Below are 21,862 nucleotides of genomic sequence, written 5' to 3'. Positions count from 1 at the left end.
AAAAGTACATAGAAGTTTTGCCACCAATTCACAAAGTCACTTATTTTGGGACAAGAACAAGAATGCCTAAATATTTCAAAGTTTGCAGCGCAACAATTACACTTGTAAATGCTCAGTGAAATCCCGCCAAGTTCATCTTAAAAGTGAGTGATTTAGATAACAAATAGCTCCACTGAGAAATTAAAGATTCAATGACTGATCTGTGAGGAATTTTAAGGATGATTACAGAAGAGTCTAAAGAGATATTTGCTTTGAGAAAAGCAATGGGAGCAGGTGGAAGATCAAGATAAGATGTGAAAGCATATAGTGTGATCCACTTGTGATGTTCTGCAGTCTGTTTTAGATTAAGCATTTATGTGGCTTCTGAGATGTGAAGGGTTTTTTTCAGTCATCAATTACTGGTTGTTGTGTTGTTGGGTGGGGCAAAAGAGGGACTGACACTGTTTTGCTCTTGTTTTTATAGTTTTTATGGACTGATTTTAATAATCTGCCTGGCTACCAATAGTCTTTGCACAGGTATCTTTTTGTCTTTTTATGTGAAATAGATAAACAGTTTTTTTTAAAAAAAAATAGGGCTTTTCCAGGTCTTGATTCTGAAGTGAGATTTAAAAAGTACAATAATTTATTGCTTTGAGGGCTTCTTGAAGCCTTCACTCATGAAGGTAGTTATGCTGGAATACTCTTGTTTTCCCAAAGGTGAGTTAGGGAAGGCACAGATCAAGAGAAAAAGGCATAGTTTCTAAAAAGGTTGGGAGTCTGAACCTACATATCAATTATTTGCGTGTTCCCATTCAGAAAGAAGTGAATTGGTGCCCCAGTTCATGAGAGCAAGATTTTTCATGTACTTGCAATTCTAAACAATACACAAGAGCCTCCTTAGGTGAGCAGTACACTATTTTTAAGAGGCAGGACCAGTCCCGTTTTACAGTGAAATGTAAGACAAGTAGGATCTGTGACAGACACCCGTAATCCTGTGACGGGGTGAACTCACCCTGCACTGGATGGGGAAAGGTTAAATTCTCACTGTGGGTGGAGGAAGCCATGCCCCCACATCCCTACTGGGCATACTCCAGGTGGAACACCAGTATAAGAGGGGGCTTCCCAGCTCATTCTGGGCTGACCGCCAGAAAGGAAGGATGCTCCTTGCTGGCTCCCACCCAGGAGCAGCTGGAGCCCTGGACCATGCAAGCCAAAGGCACCAAGACCCAAGCAGGCATCCAGATATCTATTGATGCCCCAGGGAGGTCTGAGCTACAGGGAATTGCACCAGTCGAGGAACCTGGAGACCCCAAAGACACACAGATTGCCACCATGAGTATCACAGAAGGAAATAGCCCATTGTCCTGATGATAGTCATTGCACTGTGGACAGACCTCTGCTGAGTCATTGGCAGACACACTCGCCACTGACAGGGCCCTGGGCTGAGACCCAGTGGAGCAGGGAGGACCCAGGTATCCCTACCCTGGCCGCCACTCACCCCCTGGGTGGCAGCCCACACACCCCACCTGGTCAGTAGGCCATACAGCCCCGCCCCGGAGGACAACTCTACTGACTCTGTCCGCTAGGCCTCACTGCCCTGCGAATCCAGGGTATCTCTATTGACACTGGCCGCTAGGCCTCACTGCCCTGTGAACCAGGGTGATTCTATAGACTCTGGCCATCAGGCTTTACAGCCCTGCAGATCAGAGCAACTCTATTGACTTTAGTCCTTAGGTCTCACTGCCTAGAAACAGAGGTCAGCTTGAAGGATGGGGTGAACTCACGCTGCACTGGATGGGGTCCCCCACCCCATCACAAGCCCACACAGCACATCTGTGCATGGGAGTGTTTGACAGTTCATTTTCCTAAAGTGCCTATCACCATGATATCTGAACACCTTATTAAGGAGACATGGGAGGGCTTTAGCTACTGGGAGAAATGGGTCAGAACAGCTGGTATTTCTTGAGGCAGAAGAGTGTCGTCAAAATCTTTTACCAATCAGAGAGAGGGGCAGTAAAAGTTTAGGAAATTCTGAAGAAGTCGGTGTGAGAGGGAGAAGGAAAGAAAAAGGTCTTTAAGCTATATAGTGAAGAAATTTCTGGGCACTTTCTTTACATTAACATTAAGAAAGTACAGTGATTCTTGCAGTTGGCCCCTTTGAGCACCAATGACACTTGTGATGCTGCCTAAATTAATGACGTTTAATAGTCTTTTGAAATTTTGAAAGTTTACCTCAGATATACTATAAAGGAGAGTTGTGATTGTCCGTGCAACGTACATCACACGAAAAAACACACCCCTCTTTCCTCACTGTTTATCAAACAGTTTGGGAAACAGAATAAAAGTTCAGATGTAATGGGTTTGTTCTTGCTTCCCTTGTCACTGATCTGGAAAAGTGACAACAGAAGAGAGCATTTCAGAGTAAACTAAGAAAGCACACAGGGTCAAATTAATTCCTAGTGTAACTCCACTGATTTAAATGGAGTTAGACCAGGGATTAATTTATCCCAGAATCTATTAATTATGCTCATATGATTTTCTGATAATGTTGGAAATGTTGAAGAATTTCAGATTTGTAAATGAGATTCACACTAGAAGGATCAGACTCACAATAGACTGGTGAGTCAATAGACCTAAATAAATGAAGTAATTGATTAATTGATTTATCACATTTAAAAACCAAAAGCAACAACAATTACTCTCTCTTCATGCTCTTCACTTCTTTGGAAAACAGACCAGTGTAAAACTATACTTTACAGTTATCCCAATTGCATTATGCCAGCATAGCTACTGTGTTCCAAAGACCTAATTTAACAAAAGGCACGTAGAAGGCATGCATTTAGTCTCTGAGGGAAAGAAGAATGTCAACAGCACAAGTAAATGAACATTCCTTGGTGACCAATTAATGGAAAATCATTAATGGATGCCTTACAGGATATGCTTCCATTCAATGGTGAATTCCATATGCAGGCATCTAGGGAATGGAGCCCTGGAAAATTGACATCCTCAAGAATGATTGGGTTTTGCTTATGTTCTATTGTTTGAATGGCTCTAACTATACATAATAGAATAAAAAGCAGCTACCTGGTTTAAAGAGTGCCTAGACAGAACTGATTAGGAAAAAGTGTTATACTAAGACAAAAAGATTGAAATTATATAACCTTTGATCAGAACCAAAATTAGGGTGTATTATGGAGAGATGTGTTCTAATACACAATAGAGCTCACAGAAAGACACATACTCTAAGTCAGACAACACCATAATGTTAATATGGGAAAAACAAAACTTCTGATTTAGAGTCTTACAGAATATTAGATCTGGAATTTAGAATCTCTTGGAAAGCTTAATATAGTGTTTGATTTAGGTGCTCCTATCAGCGTGAGGATGTAAAAGGAATTGCCCATGACAATACAATGAGCTATCCATTATTTGCAATAGTAAAGGAAGTACACAGCACTGCACATTAGCGAAAAAGAGGCAAGTTACACTAAGACTAATGTAGCACTATACCGTGCCCGTACATAGTGCAATGATGATGGCATGATGCAGTATCATCCAATATGTAAGCAATGCAGAGAAAGGAGGTGTGGCCATAGGAAAAAAAGACAGCTCAGATGAAAAAAAGTCTGCACTCTATACTCCCTGAAGAGCACAAAGGTGTAAAACCTATCTATTTCGAACTACCTCTCTACCCCAATATACCACCACCCAATATAACACGAATTCAGATACACGTGGTAAAGCAGTGCTCCGGGGGGGGGGGGGGGGGCAGGGCTGCGTGCTCCGGCGGATCAAATCAATTTGATATAATGCGGTTCACCTATAATGCAGTAAGATTGTCTGGCTCCCAAGGACAGTGTTATATCGAGGTAGAGGTGTATAACATAGGCTGCAGTATCAGCAATGTGACTCCAGCTTGCCCACAAACTTCCAGAGTGTCCTCCCTGTGGCATCAGAGTGCTGTAGAGTATGCCAAAGAACATACATTCACATACACAAGAACATACAAACGGCTGTACTAGGTCAGACCAATGGTCCATCTAGCTCAGCATCATGTCTTCTGATAGTGGCCAGTGCCAGATGCTTCAGAGGGAATGAAGAGCATAGGGCAATTTTGCATGATCCACTCCCTGTCGTCCAGATTCAGCTTCTAGCAGTTGGGGACTTACAGACACCCAGACCATGAGGTTATATCCCTGACCATCTTGGCTAGTAGCCACAGATGGACCTATCCTCATGAACTTTTCTAATTCTTTTTGGAACCCAGTTATAATTTTTGCTGTCACAAAATACCCTGGCAATGAGTTCTACAGGTTGACTATGTGATTCGTGAACAAGTACTTCCTTCTGTTTTTAGCCTGCTTCCCATTAATTCCATTGGGTGACCCCTGGTCCTTGTCTTACGTGAAAGAGTAAATATCATCTCCCTATTTACTATCTCCATGTCATCCATGATTTTATAGACCTCTATTACAGCCCTCCGCCCTGTAATCTCTTTTCTAAATTGAACAGTCCCAGTCTTTTTAACCTCTCCTCATATGGAAACTGTTCCATCCCTCTAGTCATTTTTGTTGCCCTTTTCTGTACCTTTTCCAGTTCTAACACATCTATTTCGAGATGGGGCAACCATAACTAAATGAAGTATTCAAGAAGCAGGCATACCATGCATTTATATAGTGGCAGTATGATTTTTCTGTTTTATTATCTATCCCTTTCATAATAGTTCCTAATATTCTGTTAGCTCCTGTGATTGTTAATGCACACTGAGCAACTGTTTTCAGAGAACTGTCCACGATGACTCCAGGATCTCTTTCTTGAGCAGATACAGCTAAATTTAGACTGTGTCATTTTGTACATATAGTTAGGATTATTTTTTCATATGTGGATTACTTTGCACTTCTCAACATCGAATTTCTTCTGTCATTGTTTCCTAGTCATCCAGTTTAGTAACTCTTCCCAGTCAGTTTTGGATTTAACTGTCTCAAATAATTTTGTATGGCATCATTTGCAAATTTTGCCACCTCACTGTGTACCCCTTTTGCCGATAATTTATCAGTATGTTAAACAGCACAGCTCCCAGTACAGATCTTTGGGGGACCTTGCTTTATTGACCTGACCATTTATTCCTACCCTTTGATTTCTGATCCATTAGAGGACTTCCCTCTTATCCCACGACTGCTTAGTTTGCTTAACAGCCTTTGGTGAGCAACTGTGATGAGGTGTACCTGGCATTTGTGACTCTCTAAAAGAGGCCCCACAGTCCTACTACACTCCACCCCGGGAAAAGAACAGTGAAGATGGGTCCTCCAGGCCTGCCTAAGAGATTTCACACAAGCAGCCAATCAGAGTCCATTAGCTTCAGATAAAAGACTCTGCAGGGATTTAGCAGGTCAGTTCCTGGCTGAGACCAGAAGAGTGAGGGATAACCAGAATTTGTTTCTGGCTGTATTTGCTTAAACTGGGTTTGTAGGGAGAGGGCGGACCAAAGAACCTTAACCATGAGTTAAGTGTGAAGCTAAAAGGGGCCAGGTAAGGAGGCGGCCCAGGGAAGATGCAGCAATGAATTAAAATCAACCAGTGCATAGCTGCTGTATATAGGGTCTCTGGGTTGGAACCCAGAGAAGTGGACAGACACGGGTTTCTCTATTAGCCTTAGTAGCACTAGCCCCAAGGAGCAGATAGGGCTTATGTGAGAGCCTGAACAAAGACTTAAATTTAAAGGGCCCAGAGCCAGGGCTGAAGACCCCAGTAAGGGCAATGGGACTGTTTATTTCTTGGACACTTTACTACCCTGGAAGGGGTTCATTTGGACTTTGTGACTTTGCCGGAGGGCAAAGCCACACAAGATCCACCAAAATCAGCTAGCAGCCTACAGGAGGTGTTAGGGGTGAAAAGAGGACTGTAGTACCACCCCAGCTACTAGGAGGTGCTCAAAAAGTGACATCCTTACAAGTCCAAGTATGCTATGTTGACTGGATCACCCTTGTCCACAGACCTGTGTACACCCTCGATGAATTGTAATAGATTGGTAAGACACGATTTCCCTTTACAAAAGCCACGTCGTCTCTTTTCTAAAATACTGTGTTTATCTATACATCTGATAATTCTGTTTTTTTTTTAACTATAATTTCAACCAATACCAATTTGCCTGGTACCCAAAGTTAGGCTTACCTGCCTATAATTGCCAGGATCACCTCTGGAGCCCTTTTTTAAAAAGGACAATAACTATGAACATGCAATCATAGCACCTGCGGACAACAACAGTTTGTGCAATCAATTTCTGCCTTTAATTCTATTTGCAGGAAGTTTTTGTCATGGCCTTTTGCAGCAGTTCGATAACCATTGCTATGCTTTTTAAGGGGCTGGGAGCAATGAGTGTCTCCACCAACTCTTGACTACATATTATGCCTTTTATACTTTTTTTTTTTGCATAAACTTTATTCTTGAGCACACTGGGACATGGGATGATGAAGTACAAGTTCTGGGTTTTTCAAAATACAAGTTCTGAAAGTGTTTGAAACTCAAATTTCTTGGGTTTTTTTTAATCTCTACTGTGCTCGAAGAGAGAAGTGTGAATGAATTAAAGAGAGTAATCATTATGCTATAGCCAGTATTCAGTGCTATTTTTGTGAAGCAGAAGTAAGAGTTACCCATATCAAGTTTAGTAAGGCAATCTTTTATTTACCTTTTGGTGTTTGCTTTAAAAAGCACTGATAGACAAGAAGCTGCTATTTTTAAATCTTATGAATTCTAAGTCTTCCACAGTGAATGAGAGTGTGTTAGAGTTTATGATGAACTTCCGTATTTACAAGTATCAATGGAGCCTCTGACTTGCTGAATATCTTCCAGGAAGAGAAAGCTGATCTGAGTTACATTTCCTGAGACTGAAGTGAGAGATGCTTGGAGTTTATGTCAAGACATTTCTTTTCCAGCTGACATATCCCATCAGCTGTCATGTTACAAATAATTTGGTGACCAGAGCTCAGAGTCAGCTTTAACTGCTTTCTGATGGTGGTGGATGACGTATTTAGCATTGACTGAGACTCTGAAGTCTTACCCTTTTCTCTGTATGTGTATATATATCTTCTTACTATATGTTCCATTCTATGCATTCGATGAAGTGGGTTGTAGCCCATGAAAGCTTATGCTCAAATAAATGTGTTAGTCTCTAAGGTGCCACAAGTACTCCAGTTCTTTTTGTGGATACAGACTAACACGGCTGCTATTCTGAAACCTCTCCTTTTTGTGCTTGCAGAGGGGATTCAAACTGAGACTCGCTGTTAATAAGAAAACAAAGGTCAGATGATCAAAGCTAATAATCTCACTTGCTCTTATTGCCAATGCTTGCACATTAGCCATAAAACATTTATTATGTAGAAAAAAGTTTAGACAAAAAAAGGAGATATGCTTCAGGACAACTGAGTATTATAAACAAAAAAGAGGATAGCAACTAACAGGAGCCATCTACCAGCCTGTGCCTAGGGTAGGTACTTTGAATGCTTATTACAATAAAAGTTAAGATCAGCTGTCTGTTACTTGAAATAATTTTCCCTAATCCATCTTCCTCAAATCACATTATGATCAAGTGTGTGGCTTCATGTTGCATTAGGCATCAAGTTACATCATATAATGTCATATGAAAACAATTTAAATGGTTTCCCCTAAGAATCATTAATGACTTGGACAGGGAATGGTTACAACAAGCTCAGATAAATGAACCAACTGAAAAAACTTTGGCCAAAATTCAGTCTGAACACTGAAGTGAAAATTCATTTAAAGTTTGAAAAACATTGCGTTAACTTTAAAAAAAATGTTTTGTAGACTTTTCTACTTCTCAGTTTTCCCTTACTGTCAAGTCTTACACCATTATAGATGGGATTGGCAGCATTACCTATTATTAAGCTTGAACTTCGAATATGGAGCCTGTATCTCCTGTGCTGTCAATGATCCCCTGTCTAGCAGGCAGGCAGTGTAGAGGAGAAAACAGTCTGACTCAAATGACAAGAGGGAAGAGCCAAACCTACTGTGTTGCAAAGGATGGCTGGGGGAACAGATCTGGAAAAGAGCCTCGGTGGTGGAGAGTGGGACTAGAGGCTAGCAGGGAGTGAAGACTGAGACTGAAGAATGACAGTGAGGCAGAGAGTGGGACTGTGAGCCAGGGGGTGGAGATGGGGACTGTCTGAACAGGGAACTGGGAAAGGAGGGTGTGTGCAGAGGAGCGGAAACAGATCTGATCAGGAACCAGGGTGTGGATGAGTAAAGAGACTAGGACAAGGACCAGGGAAGGTGAAGACACTGTGCTTGGATGAAAAGTTCATGGAAGAAAACTAGAATTTGGAGCTAGCAGGGAGATGGGCAACTGGAGGCCAGGAAGGACTAGAAAGACTGGTTGTGAATGGACAGAACTGGGACTGACTGGGCAAGGAGACTGGGGACAAGGAACTGGGGGTAGGGAAGGGCTAAGAATGGCTGGGTAAGGAGATGGCGAGTTCAGGGATGGGGAAGAAAGAATGATTGGGAGAGGGAGTCTGCAGAGATGAAACTAGGATTTAATGGACGAAGATTGGGACTGATAAGTGAGAAGAACAGAACGATGGGAGGAGCGCAGTGCTGATGTAGATACAGGACTGGGGCAGTGACAGGTTGTGGGGGGAATCAGCAGAAGAGTGTGCTCACTAGAACACACTTCCTTCCAAAGCCTGGAAGGGAACTTAAGATTCCTAAGTCTCATCATTCTTCTCCTATCAACAAATATCTATGAAACCTGCTGGCAAAGTGTTCCATTCTGTCTTAGAGCTGATCCACACAGATAATAATTTACTACTACTATCAGTTACTCCATTAGCTCAAGTGGCAGAGGTCTCTGCAGTGGATCTTAAAGGTTCCAACCCTGCTGATAAGCTATGTGAGTCAATGTCATATGACAGAAATGCTGTCTTTTCTGTTTGCTTTTTTAAAACTGAGAAAATTACACACAAGAACTATGTTAAAAAACATTAACTTTGCAAGCACTCCAAAGTTAGGAAATACCAAAATTAAGGTTGCCTGTGGAGCCAGAATTCAGTGCCCTTGTGTGTATGTATTACAAAACAGTTGGCACTTTCTAGTCCTACATAGATATGAATAGATATGTAAAGTGGGTTGACCAGTGAGGATTGTGAATGAGGTAGACTGCACTCTCCAATACATTCTGGTATGGTGCATACAGAAGATGAATCCTGGCTTGCATACAGGATTCTAATTTATTGTAGTCTCTGGTCCATAATGGAAAAGTGGATGAAAAAAAGATGTCTCATACATGGTAAAGGAGAAGATCTCTGGTGTAAATGTGGAGGTGACTGAAATACAAGGACAAAAATGAGGTTAGTTTGCAACCTAAACTGCAAATTTCCTAAGTTTCTGCCATTTAGGATTTTTAAATTATTTTCTATTTACATTGTTTTAAATAAGAATATATTCTCAGTGGTAATTGTTCATTTAAGTTTTTGATCTAGGAGTTTCTTTAGCTTTTATAAAAGAAGAAAAACTTCCCTTTTCTAGATAATTTTTTTAAAAAATGTCAAAAATAATTTTTGCTTGTAACTTCAACGAAACTTTTACAAACTCTACAGGCCAAGCTATGCTGTTGGCGTGTATAATTTCAGTGAAGTCTCACATGTGGTTCTCAGATGATTTACAGCATTGAATCCTGCATGGCAGAATGATATGCAAGAAATAACAGGAGCTATGAGCTTTGCTGGCTTAAACTTTGGAAACTGTAACCAAACTGAGCCCTATGTCTCAGATCTTGCTAATATTCTACATGGCATCCGATGAAGTGCTTTATAGCCCACGAAAGCTTATGCACAAATAAATTTGTTAGTCTCTAAGGTGCCACAAAGACTCCTCGTTTTTGCTGATACAGACTATCCCTCTGGTACATAGCCCATGAGGCTCACAGAGCTTATAAACTCTTCTAGCACAGTTCTAATGGAGCTGAAATTTCAGGCACAACTCAGGGTTTAAAAAAGGCTTTTAAAAAGCCACGTGATTCAGAACATCCCCCCACCCCCAGCAGACACCACTTAAGAGGCCATGTGACACACTCTCTAATACCCAAATTATTTAAAATAAAGAAATGGACAGGCAAAACTTATAACCCTGTCTCATTAGATCATTGAGAATTGCTCCCCCAAAGAACATGAAAAAGAAACATATCAAGTTCATTTCAACCATGTTCCATTCCTGCCTCCCCCACGCTTCTAAGCATCTATGCATATACGTAATAAGGCAGGCCTAGCTTAATAAATATGTCCAACAACTATATCCACTCTGTGACCTGGGGTACTAGGCCACTGTGGGCCCCTGCTGGAGGCCCCACAATCCTATTACACCCCCCCCAAGAAAAGAGCAGTGAAGGTGGCTCCTCCAGGCCTGTCTAGAGAGGTCTCATGGAAGCAGCCAAGCAGAGTGCAATAGGTTCAAATAAAGATGCTGAGGATCAATGCAGGTCAGTTCCTGGCTGGAACCAGAGGGCTAAGGAAGGGTGGAGGTCAAGGGATAACCAGAGTTTTGTTCTGGCTACAGTTGCTTAAGGAGGGAGGTGCTGAGAACTTTAACCCTGGGGTGAAGATAAAGGGGACCAGGTGGGAAGAGGCCCAAGGAAGTAGCAGCAACAAATTTACGTGATAAGTCTGTGGATTCTGTTTATAGTGTCCCGGAGTTGAAACCTGGAGTAGTGGGTGGTCCTGGGGTCTCCCACTGGTGAGGTGGTGTGAACTCCAAGAGGGGGATGTAGCTCAAGAGAAGGGCTAAATGTAAAGGCCCAGAGTAGGACCTTAAAACCCTGGTGAGAGTAGACAGACTGTTCTGTTGGACTCTTTGATACCCTGGAAGGGGTTCATTTTGACTGTGTGACCAGGCCAAGGGCCGAGCCACTGAAGACCCACTGAGCAAGATCAACAACCTTCGGGGGTGCCAAGAGTGGGAAAAGGACTGCAGTACACATGCAGTGGCAGGAGCTGCTCAAAAGGTGAGTGCCTCCCATTACTCTCCCCCTCCCTTAAAGGAAGTTAACTATTTCGGTTTAAAACAATTTTAACAAAAACAAACCTGATTTTAAAAAAAATTAATGTTTAACTAAATTCAAAAATTCATATGCTTGTTTTGTTAAAGTATAGATTTGCTGTTGAAAAAAATCCAAAATACATAATGCTGCTGTTCTAGTTAAATAAAACAATTTAAATGTCTGTCTGGTGATGCTCTCCTCCTAATACAGGCAAGAAAATCCTCCAAATATTAATGATTAACTTGTTGAATTGGAGATAGTTCACCTCCCAATGACTTCATAAATATCTGCTTCAAAAGATGACCTGTGAGCCATCCAAGAAAGCTCAAGCCTGCCTGGATCCCTCAGTAAGGGGAGGAGTGCGCCAACCCCTAGATCATGGGTTGATTGAAGCACAGAACTGTCTAGAGCACCACAGGCACACCCAGGATGAAATGTCTGCCAACTGAGCCTATCTGGGTGAACATTTGGTTTTAGACACACTGCTGCTGGACTTCAGGAAAGGACTTTATCCGGAAGGAGGACGACTCTGGTGATCTGACTGGACAGCTAGGAGACACTGATGGCTGGAGTAGGCCAAAGGACAGAGGGAGAAACTGAGAGAAACATAACATAACAGCCAGCCACGAGGGTGGCATGTTGAGATAGCAGCGTTGCTCTACTTCTCTTGCCCCCTACCAGGGAAGTGAAGATTCCACCAGTCAGGAAGTATAGCAGCATCCATTTTGTGATAACTTGGAAAAGACCCAGTTGATATCATGCTGTTGTTGGGAGGAGGAGGAGGAGGCAGCTCACAGGATTGATGTATTGAGCGCAGTGGCATGAAGTTAGGAAGAATTGTTTTCTACCCACTCACTTCAAGCAGCCAATAGGATGGACATCCAGCTGTAGCCCCTTTCTCTTGCCTCAATCACAAGGGACACATATTAGGCAGAACTATTTGGAAACAGTAGCTCAGACACCAAATCAGGTATTGCCAGCCTATTCCATTGGCACTGACGGAGAATGAGCTGAAACCAAGAGCAGTCATCCAAAGAATGCACAAAGGGTGAAGATGCCAGCAGAATAAACTGACATGAGGCGCTTTGGCAGCTGTGGAAGAGGAGCCATGAAGAAACCATGACTTTTCTAAAAGTTGTCATGACTAATCCATGAATTTATAAGCCTGGTGTTCCATTTACAATTGAAGGCAAATTAAATAAAGTGCTCTAAAACTTGTAAAACTGTTTAAAAAAAAACAAAACAGTCTCCTGTGATAGCTCTCAATGAGAAATAATGACTAAAATAAGTTTAAACATTTTCCACTGAGGCATTTGAATTGTGTGGGCAGGGGGAGGAATTTCAAGAGTGAAAACCTCCATATTCAGACCTGTCTGAATCAGCAGCCAAAGAAAGAATAGTTTAACGCTGTAGGGATCAATTATATGAATTAGAAGAAATTTGGTACCATTTCTGGGTACCTTTTGGATAAACAGTGCTGAGGTGGTACAAAGAAAGCTACACCTTCATTCCTCCAAACCTCTACTTTCCCCTTCCCTCCTCTCCCTATTCATATACATTTTCTCCTATTTTATTACTGTAACCCTCACTCTAATGTCTTGTGTCTGTCATATTGTCTGGTCATGCAGCTGTGATGTGTTATAAAACTGCATAATTCTACTGGAGATGCTATGAATAATGTGATATTTGGAAACCATATACAAGCTGGAGATCATTCACTTTTCTGTACCTTTCATTATTTGTTTCTTCATGAAAATAAAAAAAAAGTAATCTTAAAAGTGAAAACCCACAATTTTCCAAACTCTCACAGATGACTTATCCAATTAACCTCAAACTCTGAAAACAAAAACAAAACAAAAAAAACACATTTATGCAGGCCAAGACTTCACAGACATTTTATAGGAATGAACTTTTTACTAGCAAACTAGAGAGTGGATGGGGTTCAAAAAACAGATTAATATAGAAACTGTTTTACATCTTTACCCACTGAGTCATTAGTATGAGATTACAATTTACTGGCATAATGGAGCATCCTATTTAACAGAAATATTTGCTATGCACCAAACCACTTAGTATTAATATAGTTTAAATGTGCCCAATACAGTACCATTTGCCATTAAATCATATCACTGTGATAATGATGCACAATGAAGGACTGATTTCTTTTTTTTTAAAGTAGTAAATAACTGATGGCTGGGGATGAACTCTTCCCTGATGATTTCATTTTTAGCCTGGGGACATCAGATTGCCTACTGGAAAATCCTGCCTAAAGATAAAAATGCTGTGACAAGATTATGATGACATTAAGCAGACTTTATTATATTACAACGTCACTGATATGTGACATAGCATAAATATCCCATACCTATAAGTTCAGAATATGCATGCACAGAAGGTGCTTTATAAAGTAAAATGATCAGGCCATTTGCTTAATTCATAGACTACGGTAAGTGCAAGCAGCCTGCTCTGATTCACTCCCAGAAAGTGATTTCACTGATTGCTGACAGCACCTTTTAAGATCACAACTTACATTCTTAAATTATACTTTAAAAAAACACCACATCTGATAGCAGAAACAAGCAATGTATGGATTAGAACTAAATCAATCAATCAAAGACATTTTAAAGATATGATATCAAGTCTACCTGCAGTGACAATGTTTTAGTATGATGCAAATTAAAGCGGCTTAGATACAGACCCCAAAAATATTATTCATATTAATAATGCCCACAGATCTTTAGCATGAGCAGTGTTTCTTGGCATTGCTATAGCACTGAAATCTTCCAAGAATTCCAACCAGCTACTGAATCATGACCTTTTTTTTCCTGAAATCAGAACAGTTATCTTGAAGCACAATTTTTATAAATGCTCCTAACACTTCCAACAACAACTGAAGTTAAGCTAATAGGTATATAATTTCCTGGTAACATATCTCTATACACATACTTTTATAAATAATATTTTTGTTTACCACTTTCCAAACTTCAAGAACCGTCTTCTAAAGTTAACTCATACAAATGGGATAGCTCATTTGGTTTGAGCATTGGCCTGCTAAACCCAGGGTTGTGAGTTCAATCCTTTAAAGGGTCATTTAGGGATCTGGGGCAAAAAAAAAAAATTGTCAGGGAAAGTACTTAGTCCTGCTAGTGAAGGCAGAGGGCTGGACTCGATGACCTTTCAAGGTCCCTTCCAGTTCTATGAGATAGGCATATCTTCATATATATATATATATAAATATAGGCTAAGAGTTCCATGACATTTGTTTTTTATTTAGTAAATTTGGATGAGTGATTCCTGTTGACTACTCAATGTTTAGACAGTCTAAGCTTTTTATAACAACTGTTGGTGTTACTGGCTTTATTGCTCCTATATATCTATATACAAAACATTTGTTGATAATTCCTGCAATTGTATTTTCTTATATTGTCTCTCTCTTCCATATGGCTATCCTTGAGCATTTACCTTCTATATTACCAATTGTCCACCATTCATATAGAGCTCAAACTTGCAGTACTAAACAGTCTAAACTCCCATTGCCTTTAACGTCACAGGATATGCCTCAAGGAAACAAGCACATACTTAAATTGTTCTCAGATTTTTTTAATCTACTAAACTTGTCAATGTTAGAAATGATTAACTTCATAGCTGTTGACTGATTGATGTTATTTATTTAATAGTTGTATTAGCATAGTGCCTAGGAGTCCCAGTCATGGACCAGGAGCACATTGTGCTAGGTACTGTACAAACACAACAAAAAGACAGTCTCTACTCCACAGAGTTTACAATCTAAGTTTAAGACAGACAAGAGACGGGGGAAGGAATAACAAGGAAACAATGAGAAAATATCAGTCAAGATGATAGGCGGTGGACTTTGCACACCAACTGCCTAGGCTTCAATACGTCTGTTAGTCTATAAGGTGCCACAGGACTCTTTGGCACCAGAAATAAAAGTTCACCTCTGGCAGTGGAATATCCTCATCTTCAAAATGAAATAATGGTCAAAGTGATGTATCATTTGGGGTGATTCAAAAAATTTTGTCACCTACCACCAATCAAACCCCTGCTCCTTATTCAAACTCCAGGCACAATATGGAAGTGGAGTGGGAGGCATGTAAAATTTAAAACATCAAAGAGGAGTTTTTAAACTAAGGCCTGGGGGAAGCTGACAAGTGCAGAGGAGCATACGGTTCAGACAGACACATCTGTGAGGGAAGGATTTATTAAAGGGAATACTCTACATATCCTACTAAAGATGAGAGGATAGTAATTGATAAAGTACAGATAGGAACTGAAAAGAAATGAAAAGATGAAATAGAGTACCATTCAATTACATCACATGAAGGCCGACAACTAAATAATGATAAAATTTGTAAGTGCTTATATACAAATGCAAGAAGTCTAAATACTAAGACTGGTGAACTAGAGTGCCAAGTATTAAATAAGGATATTGATATAATAGATATCACAGAAACGTCATGGAACAGCTAGGAGACTGTGATACTAAATGTGAAAGACAGCATAGCCAAATATACTAAAAATCTTAAATGAATCAAACAGTACCATAGAAACTCTATAGATAGAAATTCCATACTTGAATAATAAGAATATGGCAGTAGGAATATACTACTGACCACCTGACCGGGATGGTGATGGTGACTGTGAAATGCTGAGGGTGATTAGACAGGCTACTAAAACAGAAAACACAAAATCCCCATGTTGACTGGGAACTTGTCACCTCAGGATGGGATGCAGAGATTAAATTTCTAGACACCATTAATGACTACTTCTTTGAGCAGCTAGTGTTGGAACCCACAAAGGGAGAGGCAATTCTTGATTTACTCTTAAGTAGCACACTGGATCTGGTCCAAAATGTGGATATAGCTGAAAAGCTTGGTAATAGCAACCATAATGTAATTAAACTTAACATTGTTGTAGGGGGAAAAATACCAAAAAAACCTAATACAGTAGTATTTAACTTCAAAATGGGGAACTACACAAAAATGAGATGGCTAGTTAAATGGAAATTAAAAGGAACACTAACAAGAGTGAAATGCCTGAAAGCTGCATGGAAAAATACCACAATAGAGGCTCAAATTATACATATACCCCAAAGAATGAATGAATAAAATAAATAAATAAATAAATAAAGTTAGCATTACCAAAAATATGTTGCCAGGGCTAAAGACAATAAAAGACACAATTAGAAACAAAAAAAGATACATTTTAAAAATTAGAAGTCAAATCCTACTGCAGAAAGTGGAAAGCAACAAACTCTGGCAAGTCAGGCAGGCCAAAATAGAATCTGAAGAGCAACTAGACAAAGAAAATAACAGAAAAAAAATTTAAGTGCATCAGAAGCAGGAAGCCTGACAAACAACCAGTGAGACCACTGGGTGATCAAAGTGCTGAAGAAACACTCCGTGAAGACAAAGCTGTGGAAAAGCCAAATGAATTCTTTGTCTCTGTCTTCATTGCAGCGGATGTAAGGAATTTTCCCGCATCTCAGCCATTCTTTTTAGGTGACAAATCGGAGGAACTGTCCCAGATTGAGGTGTCCAGAGAGGAGGTTTTGGAAAAAATTGATCTATTAAACAGTAATAAGTGACCAGGGCTAGAGGGTATTCATCCAAGGGCTTTGAAGTAACCCAGCTATGAAACTGCACAACTCCTAATTGTGGCACATGAGCTGTCACTTAAATCAGCTTCTATATCAGATGATTGGAGGATAGCTAATGTGATGCCAATATTTAAAAAGGGCTCCAGAGGTGAGCCTGGTAATTATAGGCCAGTAAGCCTAATTTCAGAACAAGCCAAATTGGTTGACAATATAGTAACAAATAGGCACATAGATAAAAATGATATGTTAAGAGATGAGTCAACACGGCTTTTATAAAGGGATATCATGCCTCTATTAGAATTCTGAGGGGGGCGGGGTCCAACAAGCATGTGGTGATGCAGTGGATATAATGTACTTGGACTTTCAGAAAGCCTTTGACAAGATCCCTCACTGAAGGCTCTCAAAGTAGGCAGTCATGGGATAAGAGAGAAAGTCCTCTCTTTGATCAGTAACTGGTTAAAAGATAGGACACAAAGGCTAAGAAGAAAAGGTCAGTTTTCACAAGTGGGAGAGAGATAAATAGCAGGGTTTCCCACAGAACTGTACTGAGACCAGTGCTGTTCAACATAATCATAAATGATCTGGAAGAAGTAGTAAACAGCAAGGTGGCAAACTTTGCAGACTGCTAAATTATTCCAGATATTTAATTCCAGAACTGACTGAACAATCACAAAGGGATCTCACAAAATTGTGTGATTAGGCAACAAAATGTCAGATGAAATTCAATATGGATAAATGCAAAGTAATGTACATTGGAGAACATAATCCCGGCTATACACACAAAATGATGAAGTCTAAATTAGCTGTTACAACTCAAGAAAGAGATCCTGGATTCATGGTGGACAGTTCTCTGAAAACATCTTCTCAACGTGCATCAGCAATTACAAGAACTAGTGCAACCATTAGGAAAGGGATAGATAAGATAGAAAATATGAAGTCACTATATAAATTTCTGGAACACCCGCACATTTAATAATACATGGAGTTCTGGTCACCCCATCTAAAAAAAAATATATTAGAACTGTAAAAAATACAGAAAAGGGCAATGAAAATGATTAGGGGGATGGAACAGCTTCCATAGATTCATAGACTCTAGGACTGGAAGGGACCTCAAGAGGTCATCGAGTCCAGTCCCCTGCCCTCATGGCAGGACCAAATACTGTCTAGACCATCCCTAAGAGACGTTTATCTAACCTACTCTTAAATATCTCCAGAGATGGAGATTCCACAACCTCCCTAGGCAATTTATTCCAGTGTTTAACTACTCTCTGATTCAGGTTTATGACTTTTTCTATGTCCAACCTAAAATCTCCTTGCTGCAGTTTAAGCCTTGCTTCTTGTTCTATCATTAGAGGCTAAGGTGAACAATTTTCTCCCCTCTCTTGATGACACCCTTTTAGATACCTGAAAACTGCTATCATGTCCCTCTCATCTTCTCTTTTCCAAACTAAACAAACCAATTCTTTCAGCCTTCTCATAGGTCATGTTCTCAAGAGCTTTAATCATTTCTTGTTGCTCTTCTCTGGACCCTCTCCAATTTTCTCAATCTTTCTTGAAATGTGGTGCCCAGAACTGGACACAATACTTCCAGTGAGGCCTAACCAGCGCAGAGTAGAGCTGAAGACATGACTTTCGTGTCTTGTTTACAACACCGTTAATGCATCCCAGAATCACTTGCTTTTTTTTTGCAACAGTATCACACTGTTGATCTCATATTTAGCTTGTGGTCCACTATGACCCTAGATCTCTTTCTGCCATACTCCTTCTAGACAGTCTCTTCCATTCTATATGTGTGAAACTGATTGTTCCTTCCTAAGTGGAGCACTTTCCATATAAAAGATATTAAAAAGACTGGGATTGTTCATCTTAGAAAAAAGAGACGACAACAAGGGAAATCTAGTATAGATCTATAAAACATGATTGTGGAGAAGTGAATACGGAATTGTATTACCCTTCTCATACACAGGAACTAGGGGTCACCAATGAAATAATAGCCTGGGGTTTAAAACAAACATAAGAAAGTTGTACTCTTCACAAACACACAGTCAACCTGTGAACTCATCCCCAGGCAAGGTTGTGAAAGCCAAAAAATAAACTGGATTCAAAGAAGAATTAGATAAGTTTCATGGAAGTATGCCACTGATGGACTATTAGCAAGATGGTCAGAGACACATCCCATGGTCTGGTACCCTATACTCCGACTGCTAGAAGCTGGGACTGGACAGAGGGATGGATCTCTCAATAAATTGACCTGTTTCTGCTTATTCCCTTGAGGCATCTGGACTGGTCACTGTTGGGAGATGCTGGACTAGATGTACCATTGATCTGACTCAGTGTGGCCATCTTTATGTTGAGAGGAAACATATGCACAGAACAAAGCCTTTGAGGGCATGTGAGTGGCATGTCCTGGCTCCCAGTAGCTTCTGATGGTCAACAAATTGGTGTGGACCTGAGATGAATTTTCTCATTAACCCTAGTCATGAACTTAGTTTCTTATTTCAATTTTTTACATAGAAAAAAGGAAGTGGCATACAGCATACCAGGTGGCAGCTATATTGTCCAAAATATGAGTTTGAGCTACGAGTTTGAAAGGTCCCTTGCTCTTTTCAGAATAGTCTGACGGTTTGCAGTGGAATCTGTCACTAGCATGACTCCAATAACTTATTGTCACATACAGTCAGTCAAATTCCATTTTCATTTTTTTAGCTCCTATCCCAATATGGCTTCATACCCACAGCATATTCGTCTCAAGAATGTAAGTTTTGGGTTGTGTGGAAGGCACGTCCACCTACTTCAGGGATTTATATGACTGTCATGGGTTGTCATCGGCATGCCTGAGACTTATTTTGCCACAAAACAGTCTAAAACCCAGCTCCTTATTCAATCCTTATAGTACAATAAGAACTGAGATGCATCACACTGCTCATAGAACAATAGCTTCAGTTAAGTCGAGTGGTAACCAGTCTTTCAGGAACAATTCTGTTGTTCACAGATTATGCACTTGGTGACTATGACATTTGCATGGACAGTTTCAATACCAGCTCCTTATTGATTTAATTTATTATAATTAATTATATTTTAATTTTTATAATCATTCAATTACTTATACTCAATGTACATTTTAAAATTAATCTTACATGGATATATATTTTTTAAATAATTTTGCCTTTGAATACAGGAACTGGGAATCACAAATAATAGTCTGGACCATGAATAAAGAGTTTGGAATTAAGAACTTAATTGTTCAGTCTTGTTACAAGTTGTGCGTAGCTCTGACCTTGCTCCTGTGGGTCTGTGCTTCTAGGTCAGTTATGGCTAGGCCTCAGTGGTCACCTGACCTCCATGTAGCCCTTCTCTCTTAGGCCGGTTACAGTTCTCATGAAGCCTTTCCATCATTAGGCCTGCCAGAAGGTTGGTGAGATACCTCCATCAGTCTTGTTTATGCCTCCTGTCCTGACAGGGGTGACTTCCCCTCCCAGCAGATTGTTTCTGTAGTGTGGTTATGGGGAACCGGCCTTGCCCTTACTCCGTGTTCCGGCCAGGACCTATGGTAGGCGGCTGTTGGCAGCCAACCTTTCATGTCCATGTAATTGCTACATTTTCCCTGGGCTCATCTTTCCCATCGCTTCTCCTGCTTTTCTCCCTTCTTCACCCTACCTTTATGGGCTCCTAACATATGGTTGGATGTCTTCAGTAATCCAGGCCCTTCAGCCACACTTCCTCTCTTCTTGGCTCCCTGTGCTTCCTCTGCCTGACTGGGTGAGCCTATAGTATTTTCAGCAGGTCCTTAATTAGTGAGTCAGGTGGTCACATTAACTTAATGGCCTCACCTGACTCTTTGCAAGTTAATTAGAGTCAGGTGTTCTCATTAGCCTGGAGCAGCCCCTGCTCTGGTCAGCCAGGGAACAGAAAACCGCTAATCCAGTGGCCAGCATATCTGCCCTCCGCCATTCTGTTGTACCAATTGGCCTGGGCAGTATAGATACATCAGCAAAGCTTTTCTGGTATAGATTAGCCTTTATACACCTGCTACATCACAGAAGTCATACAATAAAACCTGATTTCTTATGTTTTTTCAGCCTGCTGGTGAATTCCTGTTGCAAGCACAGGTCACTGCTTCTTTAGCTAAAGAGATCATACATTTCTCACCCTATGTCCATGAGAGATATATATTCCACTGAACCATTCAGAAAAACTGTGTAAATTACCTTTCAATCATACAATCCCTAATTCCTCCAAACACAACATAGGGCCAAGATCTGCTGCCAGTTGTACCCATACAACTTCACCGAAGTCTATGTTTGACTCACAGTGTTTGTTCTTCATTCTCTTTTTGGGCAGAAGGGACATCCTCACAAAAAAGGTAGAGGTCCAATGCACAAACCCACTGATCTCAGGAATTATGCCTGAAACCTGGGTCTCTTGGTTTATCCTCCACTACACACACCTTGAGAGTGAGACTCCTGGACCCATGCTCACATAAAAATCCTCTAACATAAGGTGCCTCCTAAGACCCTCGTAAGTGGAGGCTCCAACCAGCAAAGTTGTCATAAACAGATAGCTAAGGGTTAATGTCTCTTTCACCTGTAAAGGGTTAACAAACAGTGACTTGCAACACCTGACCAGAGGACCAATCAGTAAACAAGATACTTTCAAATCTCGGTAGAGGGAAGCCTTTGTTTGTGGTTTTTGGGGTTTTTTTTTGTTTTCTCTGAGTTCTGGAACGGACTAGATGTGCAACCAGGTTTCTTGCCAATCTCCCTGCTACAGTCTCTTATATATTCAGAATAGTGAGTATTCAGTAGAAAGGCGGTTATAGTCTTTTAATTGTTTCTGTATTTGCAACTGTGTATCTGGCTGGTAGAGTTTTAATGTGTATTTGGTTGAAAGTATTTTAAATTGTATTTCTGTTAGAGAAGGCTTTTTCTCCATTGTCTGTAAGCTGAAAGACCCTGTAATATTTACCATCTAGATTACAGAGATAAAAAGAAAGAAAATAAAGTAAAAGTTATTAAAAGTTTTACTTTTTAAGACTTGTTTAATTTTTTTCTCCTGGTTAAGGCTCAAAGGAATTGAGTCTGTACTTACCAGGGAAGCGGTGGGAGATAGGGAAAAAGAAGGGAGGGGGAAAAGGGGAATCCCTTTGTTTAGATTCACGGAGCTTAAATCTGTATTGCCTCTGGGTGAGGTGAAAAGCCTCTGTTTTAAGATTCAAGGAG

At 40.4% G+C, this 21,862-nt stretch overlaps 1 protein-coding gene across 1 annotated transcript in view; it reads right to left on the bottom strand.

Annotated features, from left to right (window-relative positions):
* Positions 1-21,862, bottom strand: part of COL19A1 (collagen type XIX alpha 1 chain) — a 335,594-nt gene that overhangs the window by 296,036 nt on the left and 17,696 nt on the right. The window lies entirely within an intron of this gene.

This window comes from Chelonoidis abingdonii, chromosome 3 (assembly GCF_003597395.2).
Source record: "Chelonoidis abingdonii isolate Lonesome George chromosome 3, CheloAbing_2.0, whole genome shotgun sequence".
Taxonomy (NCBI): domain Eukaryota; kingdom Metazoa; phylum Chordata; order Testudines; family Testudinidae; genus Chelonoidis; species Chelonoidis abingdonii.
This window is presented reverse-complemented; position numbering and strand designations above follow the sequence as displayed.